We start from the raw sequence: 22,500 nt of genomic DNA on the forward strand, positions 1-22,500 counted from the left end.
AGAAATAGAGATATCGAAGAGAGATGGGATTGAGATGTGGAAGAGAGAGGTGAAGAGAGATGTTGCCACGAAGTGAAAGGAGGTGAGAGAGATGGAATGAGAGAGATGGAATGAGAGAGATGGAATGAGAGAGAAACGGAGAGAGAGAGATGGAATGAGAGATGGGCAGAGAGAGACGGAGAGAGAGTGATAGAATGAGACAGATGGAATGAGAGAGATGGAATGAGAGAGATGGAATGAGAGAGATGGAATGAGAGAGATGGAATGAGAGAGATGGAATGAGAGAGATAGGGCAGAAGGGAAGGAGTGAGAGAGGAAAGGAGAAGGAGCGAGACAGAACGTCAGAAATAGAGAGGAAGGGAAACCTATCTTCACTGATAATGCATCAATAAAACATGAATCTCCCAACACCGGGTGCTTGGCTGGCTCCCAGTCAGACGACATTTAGAGCCAGACATAAACGGTACAGAGGATAAAGAATAACCGAGATGAAATGTCTCGAGAACCTCTCCTGTGATTCAAGACTGCTCATTCCATTCTCAGAAGTTGGAGGTCAAATAGGTAATAGAGAGGGGTTCAGTTGTACTATTTTGGGGCACCCCAAGAGTCAGTGCTGGGTACATTTTAGTCCCCGGTCAGGGAAGGAAGGAAGAACTTTAAGAACAAATTAATTCCAATAAAATAAAAGGGAATTCAACGATTCAGATGAGGATCATTGTGTTTCATTTTAGAAAGAAAGTACATGTATTTTTTTACAACATCCATAGCTGTTGATTTTACATAATGAAGCTCCATTTTCTCTTGACAAACTAATTCCAGAATGGCTGTGTAACATGAACAACGCCTCCTCATCGGCATTTCTCCCTTCATTGCTATTCCAATTGAACGCAGACTGATTCTACCATTTGAGATTCTACGTGATTCTGTGTGATTACTTTTTAATTACTCCTGGTGGCATTTTCAATCAATGCAAAACAATTTTTTCTAAGGGAGACCTGGGGCCCTACGTATCAAGCATCTCAGAGGAGGAGTGCTGATCTAGGATCAGGCTCTCCATGACCATGTGATCTAAAGGACCAGTATTCAGTCATAATGCTGATCTAGAATCAGGTCCTCACTGTCCATGTGATCTAAAGGACCAGTATTCAGTCATAATGCTGATCTAGAAACATGGTAGAGTTCTGGGTTGTGACACTATAACAGGGTAGAGTTCTGGGTTGTGATACTATAACATGGTAGAGTTCTGGGTTGTGATACTATAACAGGGTAGAGTTCTGGGTTGTGGCAGTATAACAGGGTAGAGTTCTGGGTTGTGATACTATAACAGGGTAGAGTTCTGGGTTGTGATACTATAACAGGGTAGAGTTCTGGGTTGTGACACTGTAGCAGGGTAGAGTTCTGGGTTGTGACACTATAACAGGGTAGAGTTCTGGGTTGTGACACTATAACAGGGTAGAGTTCTGGGTTGTGACACTATAACAGGGTAGAGTTCTGGGTTGTGATACTATAACAGGGTAGAGTTCTGGGTTGTGACAGTATAACAGGGTAGAGTTCTGGGTCGTGACACTATAACAGGGTAGAGATCTGGGTTGTGACAGTATAACAGGGTAGAGTTCTGGGTCGTGACACTATAACAGGGTAGAGTTCTGGGTTGTGATACCATAACAGGGTAAAGTTCTGGGTTGTGACAGTATAACAGGGTAGAGTTCTGGGTTGTGACACTATAACAGGGTAGTGTTCTGGGTTGTGACAGTATAACAGGGTAGAGTTCTGGGTCGTGATACTATAACAGGGTAGAGTTCTGGGTTGTGATACCATAACAGGGTAGAGTTCTGGGTTGTGACAGTATAACAGGGTAGAGTTCTGGGTTGTGATACTATAACAGGGTAGAGTTCTGGGTTGTGACAGTATAACAGGGTAGAGTTCTGGGTTGTGATACTATAACAGGGTAGAGTTCTGGGTTGTGATACCATAACAGGGTAGAGTTCTGGGTTGTGACAGTATAACAGGGTAGAGTTCTGGGTTGTGACACTATAACAGGGTAGAGTTCTGGGTTGTGATACTGTAGCAGGGTAGAGATCTGGGTTGTGATACTATAGCAGGGTAGAGTTCTGGGTTGTGATACTATAACAGGGTAGAGTTCTGGGTTGTGATACTGTAGCAGGGTAGAGTTCTGGGTTGTGACACTGTAGCAGGGTAGAGTTCTGGGTTGTGACACCATAACAGGGTAGAGTTCTGGGTTGTGATACTATAACAGGGTAGAGTTCTGGGTTGTGACACTATAACAGGGTAGAGTTCTGGGTTGTGACAGTATAACAGGGTAGAGTTCTGGGTTGTGACAGTATAACAGGGTAGAGTTCTGGGTTGTGACAGTATAACAGGGTAGAGTTCTGGGTTTTGACAGTATAACAGGGTAGAGTTCTGGGTTGTGACAGTATACCAGGGTAGAGTTCTGGGTTGTGATACTATAACAGGGTAGAGTTCTGGGTTGTGACACTATAACAGGGTAGAGTTCTGGGTTGTGACAGTATAACAGGGTAGAGTTCTGGGTTGTGACAGTATAACAGGGTAGAGTTCTGGGTTGTGGCACTATAACAGGGTAGAGTTCTGGGTTGTGACAATATAACAGGGTAGAGTTCTGGGTTGTGACAGTATAACAGGGTAGAGTTCTGGGTTGTGACAGTATAACAGGGTAGAGTTCTGGGTTGTGACAGTATAACAGGGTAGAGTTCTGGGTTGTGACAGTATAACAGGGTAGAGTTCTGGGTTGTGACACTATAACAGGGTAGAGTTCTGGGTTGTGACACTATAACAGGGTAGAGTTCTGGGTTGTGACACTATAACAGGGTAGAGTTCTGGGTCGTGACAGTATAACAGGGTAGAGTTCTGGGTTGTGACACTGTAGCAGGGTAGAGTTCTGGGTTGTGACACTGTAGCAGGGTAGAGTTCTGGGTTGTGACACTATAACAGGGTAGAGTTCTGGGTTGTGACACTATAACAGGGTAGAGTTCTGGGTTGTGATACTATAACATGGTAGAGATCTGGGTTGTGACAGTATAACAGGGTAGAGTTCTGGGTTGTGATACTATAACAGGGTAGAGGTCTGGGTTGTGATACTATAACAGGGTAGAGGTCTGGGTTGTGACACTATAACAGGGTAGAGTTCTGGGTTTTAACAGACTGATTGCAGGAATAGAGCTAGTGATCAGTGTTCTGAGACTAAGTCCTTTCTGCTACAGTATGATGCTCAATAGTTGTCCCAAACTGACAGCCTGTGGAGGCAGAGAGAGTCCATGGCAGGGCATCAGCAATGGCTTTATTGTGGTTATTCTGTTCAGCAGATGAATGAGGCTGTTAATAATTTTGCCATTTGGATGTGTGTCATAGCTTTTCTCCTGTCACTCTTGTTTCATCTCAGTTTCATCTTTCTCTCTCCTTCTCTCAGTATCTCTTTCTTTCTCTCTTTCTATTTATCTCCCTCTCCCTTCCTCCATTCCGTCTGGACAGTTCTGTTCCAGAGACACATTGTAATAACAAATATAATAGTGATGGAATCATTGTACTGCTCAGGAGATCTCAGAACTGTCTGAACAGACTCCCAAGTTCAGAACATTGAGGAACGTTGATTACATAGAAAACTATGGGAATGGTAACACACTGAAACAGGGAATGGTAACACACTGAAACAGGGAATGGGGATGGTAACACACTGAAACAGGGAATGGTAACACACTGAAACAGGGAATGGTAACACACTGAAACAGGGAATGGTAACACACTGAAACAGGGAATGGTAACACACTGAAACAGGGAATAGTAACACACTGAAACAGGGAATGGTAACACACTGAAACAGGGAATGGTAACACACTGAAACAGGGAATGGTAACACACTGAAACAGGGAATGGGGATGGTAACACACTGACACAGGGAATGGTAACACACTGAAACAGGGAATGGTAACACACTGAAACAGGGAATAGTAACACACTGAAACAGGGAATGGTAACACACTGAAACAGGGAATGGTAACACACTGAAACAGGGAATGGTAACACACTGAAACAGGGAATAGTAACACACTGACACAGGGAATGGTAACACACTGACACAGGGAATGGTAACACACTGAAACAGGGAATGGTAACACACTGAAACAGGGAATGGTAACACACTGACACAGGGAATGGTAACACACTGAAACAGGGAATGGTAACACACTGAAACAGGGAATGGTAACACACTGACACAGGGATGGTAACACACTGAAAGGAATGGTAACACACTGAAACAGGGAATGGTAACACACTGAAACAGGGAATGGTAACACACTGAAACAGGGAATGGTAACACACTGAAACAGGGAATGGTAACACACTGAAACAGGGAATGGTAACACACTGACACAGGGAATGGTAACACACTGAAACAGGGAATGGTAACACACTGAACAGGGAATGGTAACACACTGACACAGGGAATGGTAACACACTGAAACAGGGAATGGTAACACACTGAAACAGGGAATGGTAACACACTGACACAGGGAATGGTAACACACTGAAACAGGGAATGGTAACACACTGACACAGGGAATGGTAACACACTGAAACAGGGAATGGTAACTCACTGAAACAGGGAATGGTAACACACTGAAACAGCGAATGGTAACACACGGAAACAGGGAATGGTAATACACTGAAACAGGGAATGGTAACATACGGAAACAGGGAATGGTAACACACTGAAACAGGAGCTGGAAGGGGAGTGGACGTCTCATAACTATGATGTCACAGATAGCAAATCAGACAAAACGAGGTCATGCTTATCAGACCTCCACAACCCAATTCTGAATTAACTCCCCTCCCCCTCACACCACACACACACACACACACACACACACACACACACACACACACACACACACACACACACACACACACACACACACACACACACACACAGATGGGTTCTTAATGACTGTGTCTTTTTCTAAACATCGGGCTGAGGCTGCAGGTGTTATGAATAGGAGTCTACCATTATTCCACAACTTTCATAACTTCCAACTTTTAAATGTCAGCAGTGGGTTAAATGAAGTGGTATTTCAAAAGAATGGAAAAAAACATTAAGAGAAGCTATTTCCCTCAAACAGTCAATACACACAGCAGGGGTGTAATTGGACTTAGAAGCCTATAGTGTGTATGTGTGTGTGTGTGTGTGTGTGTTCTCCTCTCACCTCTCTCCACTGCTTGGTCTCCACTCCTTGGGTATAGAGCACACACACTGCGAGAGAGAGCAAGGGAGGGAGAGAGAGGGAGAGAGCGAGAGAGAGAGAGAGAGAAAGAGAGGGAGAGAGAGAGAGAGGGAGAAGGAAAGAGAGGGAGAAGGAAAGAGAGAGAGAGAGAGAGAGAGAGAGAGAGAGAGATTAAGAGAGAGAGAGCGAGATAGAGACACAGAGAGGGCAGAAATACAATCAGAGAAAGGCAGATAGATATTGATGCTGGCAGATTCAAGACAGCAGATCAATATAAACAGCAGACTGAGGCTAAAGGCAAAGCTAACAGCTACTCCTCAAATCAACTGTCACTCAAGAAGAGAGAGGGAGGGAATGAGGGACAGACAAACAGATGGATGGATGGACAGACGTCAGACGAAAGGACGGGCAGAAGGACAGACAGATGGGCGGACAGATGGACGGACCGATTGACGGACCGATTGACAAACGAACAGACATAGCTAGGAAGGTAGAAAGGGAGGAAGGTAGAGAGGGAGGAAGCAGATGGAAAGTTGACTCACATGGGTCAGATTTGGAGAATGTGTCTTTATCTAGAAGATTCCTGAAAGAAAAAGGAAAGGGGAAGCCTGTTAACATTAATCAACCTCATCACCTCATTGAAATACATCAGACACCAATTTCTCCATTTGTTCGGTGCTTAACGTCAGTAGTAACATGAGTCATTATTGTAACCACAGGTATTAATGGTGTTCAGAGTGGGTCCTGGGATGTATTAAGTTCTCCTTGGAGGTCCATTTCCTGATACATACTATTTCAATGGCAATCAGAAAAGTACAATTTACTACATAAAGTCATCAATGGTTAATGAACAACTGTTCCGTTTTCCTTGTCAGCTGCTTCATACAAGCACAACAACAGACTGATAACTGTGTAGACGTGTGTCTGATGACGTGCAGCTTGGTGTGTGTGTGTGTGTCAGAACACAGAAACTAGAATCAGATTTTTGGTTGGAGGTAGTATCAACAGAGCGAATTAATGGGATCGGTAGCCACCACAATGCTATCCTGATTACTGCAGTATCCTGTCTACCTGTTTACCTCGCTGTCCTTACAGCCAACCAGCAATTACTCTACACCTCTGTCCAATGTTCCCTCAAAGAAATGTAGGCGCTGAGCAAATTTTAGGTCTGCTGAGCGCAGACTTGAACATTGTGAAAATCCTGTGCAACTTCCGACATGGGTTTTACTGTGAACACTGAGGCTGTACCAGCTTCAAGTTACATTTTTACTGTGAACACTGAGGCTGTACCAGCTTCAAGTTACAGTTTTACTGTGAACACAGGCTGTACTCGCTTTAAGTTACATTTTTACTGTGAACACTGAGGCTGTACCAGCTTCAAGTTACAGTTTTACTGTGAACACAGGCTGTACTCGCTTTAAGTTACATTTTTACTGTGAACACTGAGGCTGTACCAGCTTCAAGTTACAGTTTTACTGTGAACACTGAGGCTGTACCTGCTTTAAGTTACAGTTTTACTGTGAACACTGAGGCTGTACCAGCTTCAAGTTACAGTTTTACTGTGAACACTGAGGCTGTACCTGCTTTAAGTTACAGTTTTACTGTGAACACTGAGGCTGTACCCGCTTTAAGTTACAGTTTTAACAGTGGCCAAGTAGGTTACTGTGGATATTTGATCATAATGTAGGCCTATCAGAGCGGCCTACCATCAAAAACAATGGAGAAATGCATCCCAAACCTTTTAACATGGAAATAGCTGTTCTATCATTCAGCCTACAGTAGCAGTCAATGTGTGGTGTTCAATGTAGTCCTACATCCCATGAGACTTAAAAAAAAACATGCAGGGCTTGACATTAACCTGTTTATCCACTTGTCCTTCAGACAAGGAGGTGACTGAAAATGTTGTTGTGTTGTTTAACGCAAGAAACTACTTAAAAAAATTAAATGCATTATTATTCCCATACCATTATTACAGAGAATCAGACAAATGATGCTACCCTCTGCCTATTGGCTACTTAGCTTATTCAAGCCTGTCTCAAAATACAACACTGCCCCTTTAAGAGAAAAACAAGCTCTTTACCTGGCCCAGCAGGTAGCCTAGTGGTTAGAGCGTTGGGCCAGTAACCGAATCTGTCCTTCTGCCCCTGAACAAGGCAGTTAACCCACTGTTCCTAGGCTGTCATTGTAAATAAGAATTTGTTCTTAACTGACTTGCCTCGTTAAATGAAGGTTCAATTTACCTGACAAGCTTTTCAAAGATATCTAGAAATGCACACATTTTGTGCTCTTGTAAGAATCACTCCCACATTGCGGACTACAAATTACCCATATCTAATAACTCACTAACTAGCAAAGGATATGAACAAATGTACAAATATGCACACGTTGCTACGTGTACCTTTCGCTTTGATCTCAAAACAAGATCTGTCCGCACGCACCGCTTAGAGGGAACATTGTCTCTGTCTCTCCTCAACCCAATCAGCCCTCGAGCCTGCTTCTCCTCCCCTTGATTTCCACTCATCCTCCCATCCCCTCAAACGTATTTCTTTTGTCTCCCCTTTCATCCTCCCCTCACCCCTTGACCCCGCTCCTCTTCCTTGTCTTCCCTATCCTCACTTTCTACTCACCATATTCACCCCTCAACACTGCCTCTCCTTACCTCCTCCTCTCTTTCTCACCCCTCAAGTGTGAAGATGAAAGTGCAATGGCAGATTTCCTGCAGGTTGTGATTGTGACGCTGCTCTGAGGCAGATGACTATATGTTACAGAAACACCAGAACACTCACCAGGAGCAGCCACACACAAGGATCTCTTTCTTTCCTCCTCTCTCTCTCTCTCTCTCTCTCTCTCTCTCTCCGCCTCTCTCTTTCTCTCTCTCTCTCTTTCTGTCTCCTTCGCTCTCTCTTTCTTTCTCTCTTTCTCTCTCCTCTCCCTCTCCTCTCTCTCTCTCTCTCTCTCTCTCTCTCTCTCCCTCTCTCCGCCTCTCTCTCTGCCCCTTCTCTCTCTCCGCCGCTCTCTCTCTCTCTCCCTGCCTCTCTCTTTCTCCCTCTCTCTCTCTCTCTCTCTCCGCCTCTCTCTTTCTCTCTCTCTCTCTCTCTCTCTCTCTCTCTCTCTTTCTGTCTCCTTCGCTCTCTCTTTCTTTCTCTCTTTCTCTCTCCTCTCCCTCTCCCCTCTCTCTCCTTCTCACTCTCTCCCCCCCTCTCTCTCCTTCTCTCTCTCCCCCTCTCAATTCAGTTCAATTTAAGGGGCGTTATTGGCTTGGGAAACATGTTTACATTGCCAATTTGGTGAAATATATAATAAACAAAAGTAAAATTAACAATAAAAATTTACAGCAAACACTCACAAAGGATCAAAAATAATAAAGACATTTCAAATGTCATATTATGTCTATACACAGTGTTGTAAAGATGTGCAAAACATAAATATATGTTGTATTTACAATTGTGATTGTCACAAATCTTGCTGCTGTAGTTGCACACTGTGGTATTTCACCCAATAGATATGGGAGTTTATCAAAATTGGATTTGTTTTCAAATTCTGTGTCATCTGAGGGAAATATGTGTCTTTAATATGGTCATACATTTGGCAGGAGGTTAGGAAGTGCAGCTCAGTTTCCACCTCATCTTGTGTGCAGTGCGCACATAGCCTGTCTTCTCTTGAGAGCCAGGTCTACCTACGGCGGCCTTTCTCAATAGCAAGGCTATACTCACTGAGTCTGTACATACTCAAAGATTTCCTTAATTTTGGATCAGTCACAGTGGTCAGGTATTCTGCCACTGTGTACTCTCTGTTTAGGGACAAATAGCATTCTAGTTTGCTTAGTTTTTTTGTAAATTCTTTCCAATGTGTCAAGTAATTATCTTTTTGTTTTTTTCATGATTTCGTTGGGTCTATTTGTGTTGCTGTCCTGGGGCTCTGTTCACAACCACAAACAGACCCCACACAGCCTCCAGGTTCATCTCTCTGTAGGTGATGACTTTGTTATGGAAGGTTTAGGAATCGCTTCCTTTTAGGTGGTTGTAGAATTTTACAGCTCTTTTCTGGATTCTCTCTCTGTCTCTGTCTCTGTCTCTGTCTCTCTCTCTCTCTCTGTCTGTCTCTCTCGCTCTCTCTCTGTCTCCCTCCTCTCTTATCTCTCTCTCTCTCTCCCCCTCTCTCTCTCTTTCTCTCTGTTTTCTATGTTTCAATGCTTCACCTTAGATAACACACACCTCAGATAGCAGACCACACACATCTCTCACTGTCGCAGAATCAGAGAAAATAGCTAGATAACACCTCGTACTGTTTGCATCGCGGTCTGCTAGAACTGTTGCTGTCGCTGTTTTGTTTGAATTAGCTCACAAGCAACACATCATGAAGAGAGAAACATATTTATATAACAGATGAATAACAAAGTGAATATTTAATATCTTGGGATTTCTATCTTCTAGCTTATGTCCTTGGACTGATGATCACATCATGATAAATATTAAACATATATACACACACACACACACACACACACAAATCACTGTTGAATAACCGTCCCAAGAATCGCATCACATAGCAGTGAATTACGATCAGGTGCGTTTGACAAAATTAATAAATTACATGCTTTGCTTGGCGACTGTAATTTTGGTTATTCATCCATTCTCATATGACTAAATCCAATTAACATCGGATATTATCCCCTGCATCTCCTCCACGCATACATAAATACACACACAGACACAGGCCCACACACAGACTCACACACTGACTCACACACAGACTCACACACTCACACACACACACACACACACACACACACACACACACACACACACACACACACACACACACACACACACACACACACACACACACACACACACACACACACACACACACACACAGAAAGGAAAGCCATCTCTCATGTTTATCAATGCACATTTTCTGCATCACTCTCAACTGGCTCTGAATCTCTCTGAGCTGCTTTGAGGAGTGTTTCATTAAAATGGTGGGTAAAGACAAGGCTCTGTTCTCTGACATGGCATTAGAGGCATGAGGGGAGACATTTAAGTGGCTTACATCGTACGAAAAAAAAAACAACAGCTATGTTATTACAGAGGGAAATAATCCCTAACAGCTATGTTATTACAGAGGGATGTGTAATTCTCAATAGCTACGTTATTACAGAGGGATGTGTAATTCTCACCAGCTATGTTATTACAGAGGGATGTGTAATTCTCAATAGCTATGTTATTACAGAGGGATGTATAACTCTCAATAGCTATGTTATTACAGAGGGATGTATAACTCTCAACAGCTATGTTATTACAGAGTGATGTATAATTCTCAATAGCTATGTTATTACAGAGGGATGTATAATTCTCAATAGCTATGTTATTACAAAGGGATGTATAACTCTCAACAGCTATGTTATTACAGAGGGATGTATAATTCTCAATAGCTATGTTATTACAGAGGGATGTATAACTCTCAACAGCTATGTTATTACAGAGGGATGTATAATTCTCAATAGCTATGTTATTACAGAGGGATGTATAATTCTCAATAGCTATGTTATTACAGAGGGATGTATAATTCTCAATAGCTATGTTATTACAGAGAAATGTCTAACTCTCTCCCCTGCCTGTACTAAACATAGAGCACAGTAGAAATGTGTAGCTTGGAGTGGGGCTGGGGTATAGTGTACAGACTGAGTGAGGGGGCAAGATGGTGAGGGACAGAGAGAGAATAATAGTCTTCCCTGTGGCTCAGTTGGTAGAGCATGGTGTTTGCAATGCCAGCATGGTGTGCGCAACGCCAGGGTTGTGGGTTTGATTCCCATGGGGGGCCAGTACAAAGAAATTTAAAAAATGCATGAAATGTATGCATTCACTACTGTAAGTTGCTCTGGATAAGAGTGTCTGCTAAATGACTAAAATGTAAATGTAATAAGAGAGAGTGATGGAGACAGAGACAATGTCTTAAATGTTACCACGCTACCTGGCTCTCCTCACATCTCCTGGACTTAATGAACCTAAGACAGAAACACAGATACTGATGATCCTGCTGGATGTTTAATAGTGTCCAGAGAGCAACAGTTCCATGTGTTTGGGGGTGGTAGGTTTAAATATAGAGTGATGTGGGTGAGATGAGGTGGCTGTAGAAGCTACCATATCGATTTCTATCCCAATTACAGTTTCAATCTCTCTGGTGTAATGTTCAAGTAGAGCCTGTGGTACATTTTCACCACTCAGTACAAACCTCTAAATCCTCCAGTCACTTTTTTCCCAAACTTAGTGTTTCTTCTGGAAATACCCATTTCACATTGCAATACATGTTCATATAAAGTAATTGGTTTTCACATTGTAATTCTCACATTCATTTTGATATGATTGACTTTCCGTGTTAAAAATACATTTTACTATTACTTAATCCAACTGCTCTTAATTGATAATCACTTAACCGTTTGGTAAATCTCAAATTAATTGATAATCACTTAACCGTTTGGTAAACCTCTAACTAACTGATAATCACTTAACCGTTTGGTAAACCTCTAACTAATTGATAATCACTTAACCGTTTGGTAAATCTCTAATTAATTGATAATCACTTAACCGTTTGGTAAATCTCTAATTAATTGATACTCACTTAACCGTTTGGTAAACCTCTAACTAATTGATAATCACTTAACCGTTTGGTAAACTGGCTTGTCTACTACAGACAGATGAGAAATACATCATGAAAATGTATGTCTGTAAAGTAGAAACATATAAAGTATGATATACTGCATACTATAATAATAACTATTATAATTTTACTTCAAAGTATTATATATGTTTTTTTTTATCTGATATTGACAACATCAGAGATGTACTGTATGTAACAAATGCATCTTATATCCAGTAAACATGAATCCAAAATGTAATTGTTGTGGTCTTAATGATGCAGGAGAGGGGTGCTTTACTAGAATGCCATTGGCCAATACAGTACCGTAATACCGGCCATTTACATAGCAGACGCTTTTATCCAAAGTAACAGTGCTTCCACACCTTTATGTATGTGACCCCAGTGGGAATCAATCCCACAACTACTGGTGTTGTTAGTGCAATGCTCTTACAGGACCACTACAATACAATCAGGCACATGCACAGATAGGGCTGTACCTGTACAGAGCACATGCCCCTCTGTGCTACCAGTCTCCAAACCGCTCTTTTGGTTTGGGTCAAAAAAAAAAGATATATATACAGTTTTTGTCATTGTTGTTCTGAACTCACTGCAAGTTGTTAAATGTGTCATTTAATTAACCATCTACTGCTTTAATATAACTAAATAATCAAAGTCTTTACTGCGATGATGATGAGAACCTATGGTCAAATGCTCAAGGCAGGTGTCCTTTAGTAGTGATTTCTTTGCAGTAATTCAACCATGAAGGCCTGATTCACGCAGTCTCCTCTGAACAGTTGATGTTGAGATGTGTCTGTTAGTTGAACTCTGTAAAGCATTTATTTGGGCTGCAATCTGAGGTACAGTTAACTCTAATGAAATCCTCTGCAGCAGAGGTAACTCTGGGTCTTCCATTCCTGTGGCGGTCCTCATGAGAGCCAGTTTCATCATAGCGCTTGATGGTTTTTGCGACTGCACTTGAAGAAACTTTCAAAGTTCTTTAAATTTTCTAGATTGACTGACCTGTTAATTGAAATGCATTCCAGGTGACTACCTCATGAAGCTGGTTGACAGAATGCCAAGAGTGTGCAAAGCTGTCTACAAAAAGTAGCTACTTTGAAGAATCTCAAATATATTTTGATTTGTTTAACACTTTTTTGGTTACTACATGATTCCATATGTTTTATTTCATAGTTTTGATTTCTTCACTATTATTCTACAATGTAGAAAATAGTATAAATAAAGAAAAACCCTTGAATGAGTAGGTGTGTGCAAACTTTTTATTGGTACTGTATATATATGTCACATCCTGACCATATAAGCTTTAATTTTCTATGGTAGAGTAGGTCAGGGCGTGACGCGGTTGCGTCTAGTTTTGATTTTCTATGTTGTCATGTTCTTTCTGTTTTTCTATGTTGTTGTTTTTTGGGATGATCTCCAATTAGAGGCAGCTGGTCATCGTTGTCTCTAATTGGAGATCATACTTAAGTTGTTTTTTTTCCCACCTGGGTTTGTGGGAGATTGTATTTTGAGTTAGTGTATGTTGCACCTGTTCATCACGGTTTGTTGTTTTTGTTCATTAGTTTATTTGTATATCTTGCATAGTTTCACAGTTATAATAAAATGTGGAACGCTACACACGCTGCACCTTGGTCCCATTCTTCAGACAGCCGTGACAGAATCTCCCACCACCAAAGGACCAAGCAGCGTGGTCAGGACAAATGGACATGGGAGGAAATCCTGGACGGGAAAGGACCCTGGAGGCAGGCCGGGGAGTATCGCCGTCCGAATGAGGAGATTAAAGCAGCGAGAGCAGAGCGGCGACGATACAAGGAACTAGCACGGCAACAACGGAAGCACGAGAGGCAGCCCCAATACATTTTTTGGGGGGGGGCACACGGGTTGGTCGGCGAAGCCGAGGGGTGAGTCTGAGAGCGAAGAGGAATATTGGGAGAGACTGAGCGAGGAGTACTGTGAGATAGTGGAGGGGGGTGATGAGAGAGAGCTGTTGGTTTGGCGTAGTATGTACGGCATTTTCCCTGAGGAGCGTGTTAGCCGTCAGATGCCACCTGAGTCAGCTCCCCGTACTCATCCCGAGAAGTGTGTTAAAGTTCCGGTACAAATGAGGCCGGCTATACACACCATGTCTCCAGTGCGCATTCACAGCCCGGTACGTCCTGTGCCAACTCTCCGTATTCACCGTGGGGAGCGTGTGACCTGTCAGGCACCATGTTTTGCGGTGATACGCACGGTGTCTCCAATGCGCATTCACAGCCCAGTGCGTCCTGTGCCAGCGCCCCGCACTTGCCAGGTTAAAGTGAGCATCCAGCCAGGACGGATTGTGCCAGCCCTACGCTCCAGACCTCCAGTGCGCCTCCACAGCCCAGTACGCCCTGTTCCTGCTCCCCGCACTCGCCCTGAGGTGCGTATTACCAGTCTGGCGCCACCTGTGCCAGCACCACACATCTGGAGGGGTGAGTGCGGGGTGTCCTGTTCCTGCTCCCCGCACTCACCCTGAAGTGCGTGTCATGTTGGTTTGTTGTACCAGTCTGGGGCCACCTGTCCCGGCTCCACGCACTAGGCCTCCAGTGAGTTTCTCCAGTCCAGTGTGTCCTGTTCCTGCTCCCCGCACTCACCCTGAGGTGCGTGTTACCAGTCTGGCACCACCTGTGCCAGCCCCACGCATCAGGCCTCCAGTGCGCATTCCCAGTCCAGAGCTTCCAGCGACAGTTCCCAGTCCAGAGCTTCCGGCGACAGTTCCCAGTCCAGAGCTTCCGGCGACGGCCCACAGTGCGGAACCTCCCGAGATGGCCCACAGTCCGGAACCTCCCGAGACGGCCCACAGTCCGGAACCTCCCGAGACGGCCCACAGTCCGGAACCTCCCGAGACGGCCCACAGTCCGGAACCTCCCGAGACGGCCCACAGTCCGGAGCCTCCCGAGACGGCCCACAGTCCGGAGCCTCCGGCGATGTCCTCCAGTCCGGAGCCTCCGGCGGCGGTCTGCAGTCCGGAGCCTCCGGCGGCGGTCTGCAGTCCGGAGCCTCCGGCGGCGGTCTGCAGTCCGGAGCCTCCGGCGGCGGTCTGCAGTCCGGAGCCTCCGGCGGCGGTCTGCAGTCCGGAGCTTCCGGCGGCGGTCTGCAGTCCGGAGCCTCTGGCGATGAACCGCGGTCCGGTTCCTCCTCCGACGATCCACAGTCTGGTGACACAAAAGTGGAGGGATCAGCGGGAGAAGCGGGGGCTACGCCCCGAACCGGAGCCGCCTCCTATGATGCTGGATTCGCAGGAAGAGAGGGTTCACCGTCCTGCACCCGAGCCGCCTCCTATGCTGGCAGATAAGCAGTATGAGAGAATTCTTTATCCCGCACCAGAACCACCTCCGATACAGGAGGATCCGCGGGAGGAGAAGGTTCTTCGTCCTGCACCAGAGCCGCCACCAACATTAGACACCCACCCTAACCCTCCTTTTTTTGTTAAATTCTTTTGTTAGATGTTTTGCGTTCGAAGTCCGCACCTTTGGGGGGGGGTACTGTCACGTCCTGACCATAGAAGCTTTTATTTTCTATGGTAGAGTAGGTCAGGGCGTGACGGGGTTGCGTCTAGTTTTGATTTTCTATGTTGTCATGTTCTTTCTGTTTTTCTATGTTGTTTCTTTTGGGATGATCTCCAATTAGAGGCAGCTGGTAATCATTGTCTCTAATTGGAGATCATACTTAATGATGGGGTTGGAGTTGTGCCTGACTGTGCTGACATGAGTAAACAGGGACTACAGGAGGGAACTGAGCACGCACCCCTGAGGGGCCCCTGTGTTGAGGATTAGCGTGGTGGATGTGCTGTTACCTAGGGGCGGCCCGTCAGGAAGTCCAGGATCCAGTTGCAGAGGGAGGTGTTTAGTCCCAGGGTCCTTAGCTTAGTGATGAACTTTGAGGGCACTATGGTGTTGAACGCTGAGCTGTAGTCAATAAATAGCATTCTCACATAGGTGCTCTTTTTGTCCAGGTGGAAAGGGCAGTGTGGAGTGCAATAGAGATTGCATCATCTGTGGATCTGTTGGGGCAGTAGGCGATATGCAAATTGGAGTGGGTCTAGGGGTTCTGGGATGATGGTGTTGATGTGAGCCATGACCAGCCTTTCAAAGCACTTCATGGCTACAGACGTGAGTGCTACAGGTCAGTAGTCATTTAGGCAGGTTACCTTAGTGTTCTTGGGCACAGACACTATGGTGGTCTGCTTAAAACATATTGGTATTACAGACTCGGACAGGGAGAGGTTGAAAATGTCAGTGAAGACACTTGCCAGTTGGTCTGCGCATGTTCGTAGTAGTCCTGTTAATCCGTCTGGCCCGACGGCCTTGTGAATATTGTATAACCTGTATAAAGGTCTTACTCACATCGGCTGCAGAGAGCGTGATCACACAGTCTTCCAGAACAGCTGATGCTCTCATGCATGTTTCAGTGCTATTTGCCTTGTGTCACTGGGCAGCTCTCGGCTGTGCTTCCCTTTGTAGTCTGTAATGGTTTGCAAGCCCTGCTACATCCGACGAGCGTCAGAGCTGGTGTAGGACGATTCGATCTTAGTCCTGTATTGATGATTTGCCTGTTTGATGGTTCATCGGAGGGAATAGTGGGAGTTCTTATAAGCTTCCAGGTTAAAGTCCCGCTCCTTGAAAGCGGCAGCTCTAGCCTTCAGCTCAGTGTGGATGCTGCCTGTAATCCACGGCTCCTGGTTGGGGTATGTACGTACAGTCACTGTGGGGACGACGTCATTGATGCACTTATTGATGAAGCCAATGACTGATGTGGTGTAGTCCTCAATGCCATCGGAGGAATCCCGGAACATGTTCCAGTCTGTGCTAGCAAAACAGTCCTGGAGCTTAGCATCTGCTTCATCTGACCACTTTTTTATTGATCTAGTCACTGGTGCTTCCTGCTTTAATTTTAGCTTGTAAGTGTTGGAGAATTTCCAGTACCTAGACTGTTCTCCCAGAAGTAGTGAGCAGAATCAACATAGGGTTAATTAGTAGACATGTGTAGGCAGAATAGGCTGAGCCCAGGTGAATGTACAGAACTAGATCAACATAGAGTTAACCATTTGACATGTAAAAACAAAATGTAAGCAGAAATAAAGTAGTTAGTTAATTAATATTGGCACCACAAACCATGTATCTGTAATAAGAAGATATGTTTGTACTAATTAAATAATATTAGACTTACACTTATGTTGGGAACAAATACATGTAATACATGTATTCTTTTTGGTGAGTCAGAAGTGGGTGTGAACAAGCCAGAAGCGAGACAGGAAGATAATAGTGGAAAAATGGCAAGGGGTGTTAATTATTTAGAATGAGAGGAGTGACCATGTAAGGGCAAAACTGTATAAAAGCAGAGTGCTGAGATGGAGAGGTCAGTTGTTCCATGGAATTGCTCGGCTTCTGTTACTTTTGTAATAAAGTCTATTTGAATTCACGAGTTCCGGTATCTGGGAAATATTTGGACCAATATTTCCACAACATAAGCAGGAATCAGGAGGATAGAATTATGGTCAGATTTGCCAAATGGAGGGCAAGGGAGAGCTTTGTAAGCATCTCTGTGTGTGGAGTAAAGGTGGTCCAGAGTTCTTGTTCCTCTGGTTGCACATTTAACATGCTGATAGAAATTTGGTAAAATATTCCCTTCATTAACCTCACTAAGGTAGGGGGCAGCATTCGGAATTTTGGGACGAAAAGCATGCCCAAAGTAAACTGCCTGCTACTCAGGTCCAGAAGCTAGGATATGCAAATAATTGATTTGGATAGAAAATACTCTAAAGTTTCCAAAACTGTTAAAATAATGTCTGTGAGTATAACAGAACTGATATGGCAGGTGAAAACCTGAGGCAAATCCATCCAAGAAGTGCCTTTATTTTGAAATGCCTGTTTTTCCATTGAAAGCCTATCCACCATACAAAGACTTATGACTCAGTTCACAATCTCTAAGGCTTCCACTGCATGTGGCCAGTCTTTAGGCATTGTTTCAGGCTTTCACTCTGAAAAATAAGGGAGGAACACCACTTTCAATGAGAGGACAGTGGACATTTCCAGACATGAGTCCAGCGCGTGACCGGGAGCGCACCTTTCTTGTTTCTCCTTTTCTACTGACGAAGATATTGTCCGGTTGAAATATGACTGATTATTTATGACAAAAACAACCTGAGGATTGATTATAAACATCGTTTGACATGTTTCTACGAACTTTTATGGTACTTTTTGGATTTTTCGTCTGCATGCTGTGACCGCGCTTTGTTCCAATGGATTACTGAACAAAACGCACAAACAAAATTGAGGTTTTTGGATATAAAGAGGGACATTATCGAACAAAACGAACATTTATTGTGTAACATGGAGTCTTGGGAGGGCTACCATATGAAGATCATCAAAGGTAAGTGATAAACTTTATCTGTCACGTCCTGACCATCGTAAGTTATTTTCTATGGTAGAGTAGGTCAGGGCGTGACAGGGGGTGTTTGTCTATGTTTTGTATTTCTATGTTCAGTTTCTAGTTTTGTATTTCTATGTTGGTTTTGTTTGGTATGATCTCCAATTAGAGGCAGCCGGTTGTCGTTGTCTCTAATTGGAGGTCATATTTAAGTTGATGTTTGTCCCACCTGTTTTTGTGGGTGATTCATTTTTGAGTAGTGTGTTTTCTCTCTGCACCACGGTTTGTTGTTTTTGTGTATTCAAGTATTTAGTGTATTGCATTTAGTTTCACGGTAATAAAATATGTGGAACTATGAACACGCTGCATTTTGATCCGATCCTTTGAACAGCCGTGACATTATCGCTATTTCTGACTTTTGTTACTCCTCTTCTTGGCTGCTAACTGTTTGTAATGATTTGTCTGCAGGGCGCAGTTCTCAGATAATCGCATGGTTTGCTTTCGCCGTAAAGTCTTTTTGAAATCTGACACTGTGGTTGGATTAACAAGAAGTTCATCTTTAAACCGATGTATAACACCTGTATGTTTCATTAATTTTTATAATGAGTATTTCTGTTTTTGAATTTGGCGCTCTGCAATTTCACTGGATGTTGGCCAGGTGGGGCGGTAGCGTCCCACACCCCCTAGAGAGGTTAAAGTCCCCGGCTACTATGAGCGCCGCCTCTGGGTGAGCGTTTTCTTGTTTGCTTATGGCGGAATACAGTTCATTCAATGCTGCCTCTGGCTGTGGTGGTATGTAAACAGCTACAAAGAATGCAGTTTATCATGAGATACTTTACCTCAGGCGAGCAATAGCTCAAAAATACATAGTCCGCCACCCCTTGTCTTACCAGACCCCGCTGTTCTGTCCTGCCGGTACAGCGTATAACCAGCCAGCTGTATGTTGATAATGTCATCGTTCAGCCACGACTCCGTGAAGCATAAGATATTACAGTTTTTAATATCCCATTGGTAGTTTCATCTTCCGCGTAACTCGTTGATTTTTATTCTCCAAAGACGTTTTCTAGCAGAATGGAAGGAAGTGGGGGTTTATTCGATCGCCTATGAATTGTCAGAAGGCAGCCCTCCTTCTGGCCCCTCTTCCTCCACCTCCTCTTCACGCAGATCACGAGGATCTGGGCCTGGAAAGCAGCACATCATTCACGTCGGGCTCGTCAGACTCGTTAAAGGAAAAAAAGGATTCTGCCAGTCCGTTGTGAGTAATCGCAGTCCTGATGTACAGAACTTGTTTTCAGTCATAAGAGACGGTAGGAATACCTGCAACATTATGTACAAAATAATAATAAAAAAAGAAGAAATTACAAACAACGCAAATAAACAAAAAAAAAAACACAATCGGCTGGGGGCACGTAAAACGTCTGCCTTCATCTTTGAGGTCAATCCAATTTTGAAACACCTGTGATTATACATTATGGAAATGTGATGTTCAGTCAGTTTTATTGGGTAGTGCAAGTGTATTGCCCAATGTGAAAACAGTGTAATGTTCTGGGATTTACAGTACTGTAAACATACTACATTCAAAGGGCACATTTTAAACATTTATTTTACATGTTCTGCTATTGGATTAACTGGTAGTTAAAATAACTACATTGAAAAGATAGCCTGACTAACCGGTGTCTGTATGTAGCCTCGCTACTGTTATTTTTCACTGTCTTTTTACTGTTGTTTTATTTCTTTACTTACCTATTGTTCACCTAATACCTTTTTTGCACTATTGGTTAGAGCCTGTAAGTAAGCATTTCACTGTAAGGTCTACACCTGTTGTATTCGCTGCACGTGACAAATAAACTTGGATTTGATTTGACATCTGTACTGAGAGGAGGCTTGATTACCTAACCTGACACACACTTGAATCCAACTACACCTGTTGTATTCGGCGCACGTGACAAATAAACTTTGATTTGATCAATCATTGTGTTGTGTTTGGGTTGATTTAAATCAATGTTGTCATGTTATTTCACAGTAAACGTTGTATCGATGGTGATGTGGTGAAAGATGTCTTCAAACAAAATGAATGCACATTAAAAACATGTTGAATATGCTGCGTTACAGTTTGGAGTTTTGAAAATCGCCACAGACTTGTGAAAATAGCATCAAAGCGAATGGAATAAAAACTGTGTATATACAATTTGCTTTCCTCAGAGGCTCTATCAAGAAAAGAGAGAGAGAGAGAGAGGTCTATAAGAACTGATCTATTACACACCGTTTCTCTCCTTCATCTAAATCCCTTCATCTTCCTCTCTTCACCGGAAGATAAAATATTCTGTTGTTCTTCTGTGTTTACTTTAAACAACACAGGAACTATACAGAGAAAGACAGCTATGCACCTGTCTGGGGAGAAACACACACTGCACTCATAACATATCCTGTCAACTTTCCCCAGTTATCAATGTGTGTGTGTGTGTGTGTGTGTGTGTGTGTGTGTGTGTGTGTGTGTGTGTGTGTGTGTGTGTGTGTGTGTGTGTGTGTGTCTAAGACTGAGCCACTAGTTAACTCGTTTCATAATTGAGGTCAAATAAATGCAAGATGTTTTTCTTTGAAGCTAGATTCCTTAGTTGCTACATACATTTTTTGACTTATAAATTAATGACATGTACCCACTGATTCTTGAAGAATATAACATATGAATGCCTAATTAGCTTTGTTCCAGTGTTGTACCTCATCAGATCTCAAAATAGAGCTCTACTCAATCCATATCGCAGACATTTAGCGTTACAAATCTAAAGGAGATGTTCCCGCTTTAGCAGAGACTGCCTTCATGTTATCTGTAAGGCTTTAGCGAAGCAGACTGAATACAGAACTAAGCTTTTTTAACGCCAATGCTTGTAAACAATGGAAACCTCAACAAACTATAATTTTGATATCATGGATGGTCAGTCCTTGTACCCGTAGCTCTGTATATGCATTTTGAGAGATTTTACATTTCTCTAGGCTCATGCCACTGCTTTTTATCAAAACAGTGGCGGGACGGATGCTTCGTTATTGTTTCATCTAAGGATTCTAGGATTAAAAGATAACATCAATAACTCGTAACTTCACAGCAGTCTGTTACACTTAATTTAGAAGACTGAACACTCATCTGACAGCCTCTGATCTACCGCTCTTCTCCCTCTACTCCTCTCCTCCCCTCTACCTCTCCTCCTCTCCTCTCTTCTCCTCTCTTCTCCTCTCTTCTCCTCTCTTCTCCTCTACCTCTCCTCCTCTCCTCTCTTCTCCTCTCCTCTACCTCTCTTCTCCTCTCTTCTCCTCTCCTCTCCTCTCCTCTCTTCTCCTCACCTCTACCTCTCCTCTCCTCCTCTCTTCTCTTCTCCTCTCCTCTCCTCTACCTCTCCTCCTCTCTTCTCTTCTCCTCTCCTCTCGTCTCTTCTCCTCTACCTCTCCTCCTCTCCTCTCATCTTCTCATCTCTTCTTCGCTCTTCTCCTCTCTTCTACCTCTCCTCTTCTCCTCTCTTCTCCTCTCTTCTCCTCTCCTCTCCTCTCTTCTCCTCACCTCTACCTCTCATCTTCTCCTCTCTTCTCTTACCCTCTCCATCTCATCTTCTCCTCTGTTCCTCTCTTACCCTCTCCTCTACCTCTCCTCTTATCTTCTCCTCTTGACTCGTCTCGTCTACCTCTCCTCTTTCATTTATTCTCTTCTACCTCTCTTCTCCTCTCTTCTCTTCTCCTCTCTTCTCCTCTACCTCTCCTCTCCTCCTCTACTCTCATCTCCACTCCTCTACCTACCTCTCCTCTTCTCCTCTCTTCTCCTCTACCTCTCCTCTTCTCCTCTCTTTTCCTCTCCTCTCTTCTACCTCTCTCATCTTCTCTTGACTCATCTCATCTACCTCTCCTCCTCTCCCCCTCTCCTCTCTTCTCCTCTAACTCTCCTCTTCTCCTCTCTTCTCCTCTACCTACCTCTCCTCTACCTACCTCTCCTCTCCTCTCCTCTACCTACCTCTCCTCTCCTCTCCTCTACCTACCTCTCTTCTCCTCTACCTACCTCTCCTCTACCTACCTCTCCTCTCCTCTCCTCTACCTACCTCTCTTCTCCTCTACCTACCTCTCCTCTACCTACCTCTCCTCTCCTCTACCTACCTCTCTTCTCCTCTACCTACCTCTCCTCTCCTCTCCTCTACCTACCTCTCTTCTCCTCTACCTA

The 22,500-nt window shown here is 43.8% G+C and overlaps 1 long non-coding RNA gene across 2 annotated transcripts in view; it reads right to left on the bottom strand.

Annotated features, from left to right (window-relative positions):
* Positions 1-5,247: 5,247 nt before the first annotated feature.
* Positions 5,248-22,500, bottom strand: part of LOC115207364 (uncharacterized) — a 53,011-nt gene continuing 35,758 nt past the window's right edge. For both annotated transcript variants that reach the window (XR_003880999.1, XR_003880998.1), the window contains 2 exons: positions 5,798-5,838; positions 5,248-5,284 (listed from right to left, as the gene is read on the bottom strand). This is a non-coding gene — a long non-coding RNA (uncharacterized LOC115207364). The remainder of the gene's footprint in view (positions 5,285-5,797; positions 5,839-22,500) is intronic.

This window comes from Salmo trutta, chromosome 14 (genome assembly GCF_901001165.1).
Source record: "Salmo trutta chromosome 14, fSalTru1.1, whole genome shotgun sequence".
Taxonomy (NCBI): Eukaryota; Metazoa; Chordata; class Actinopteri; order Salmoniformes; family Salmonidae; genus Salmo; species Salmo trutta.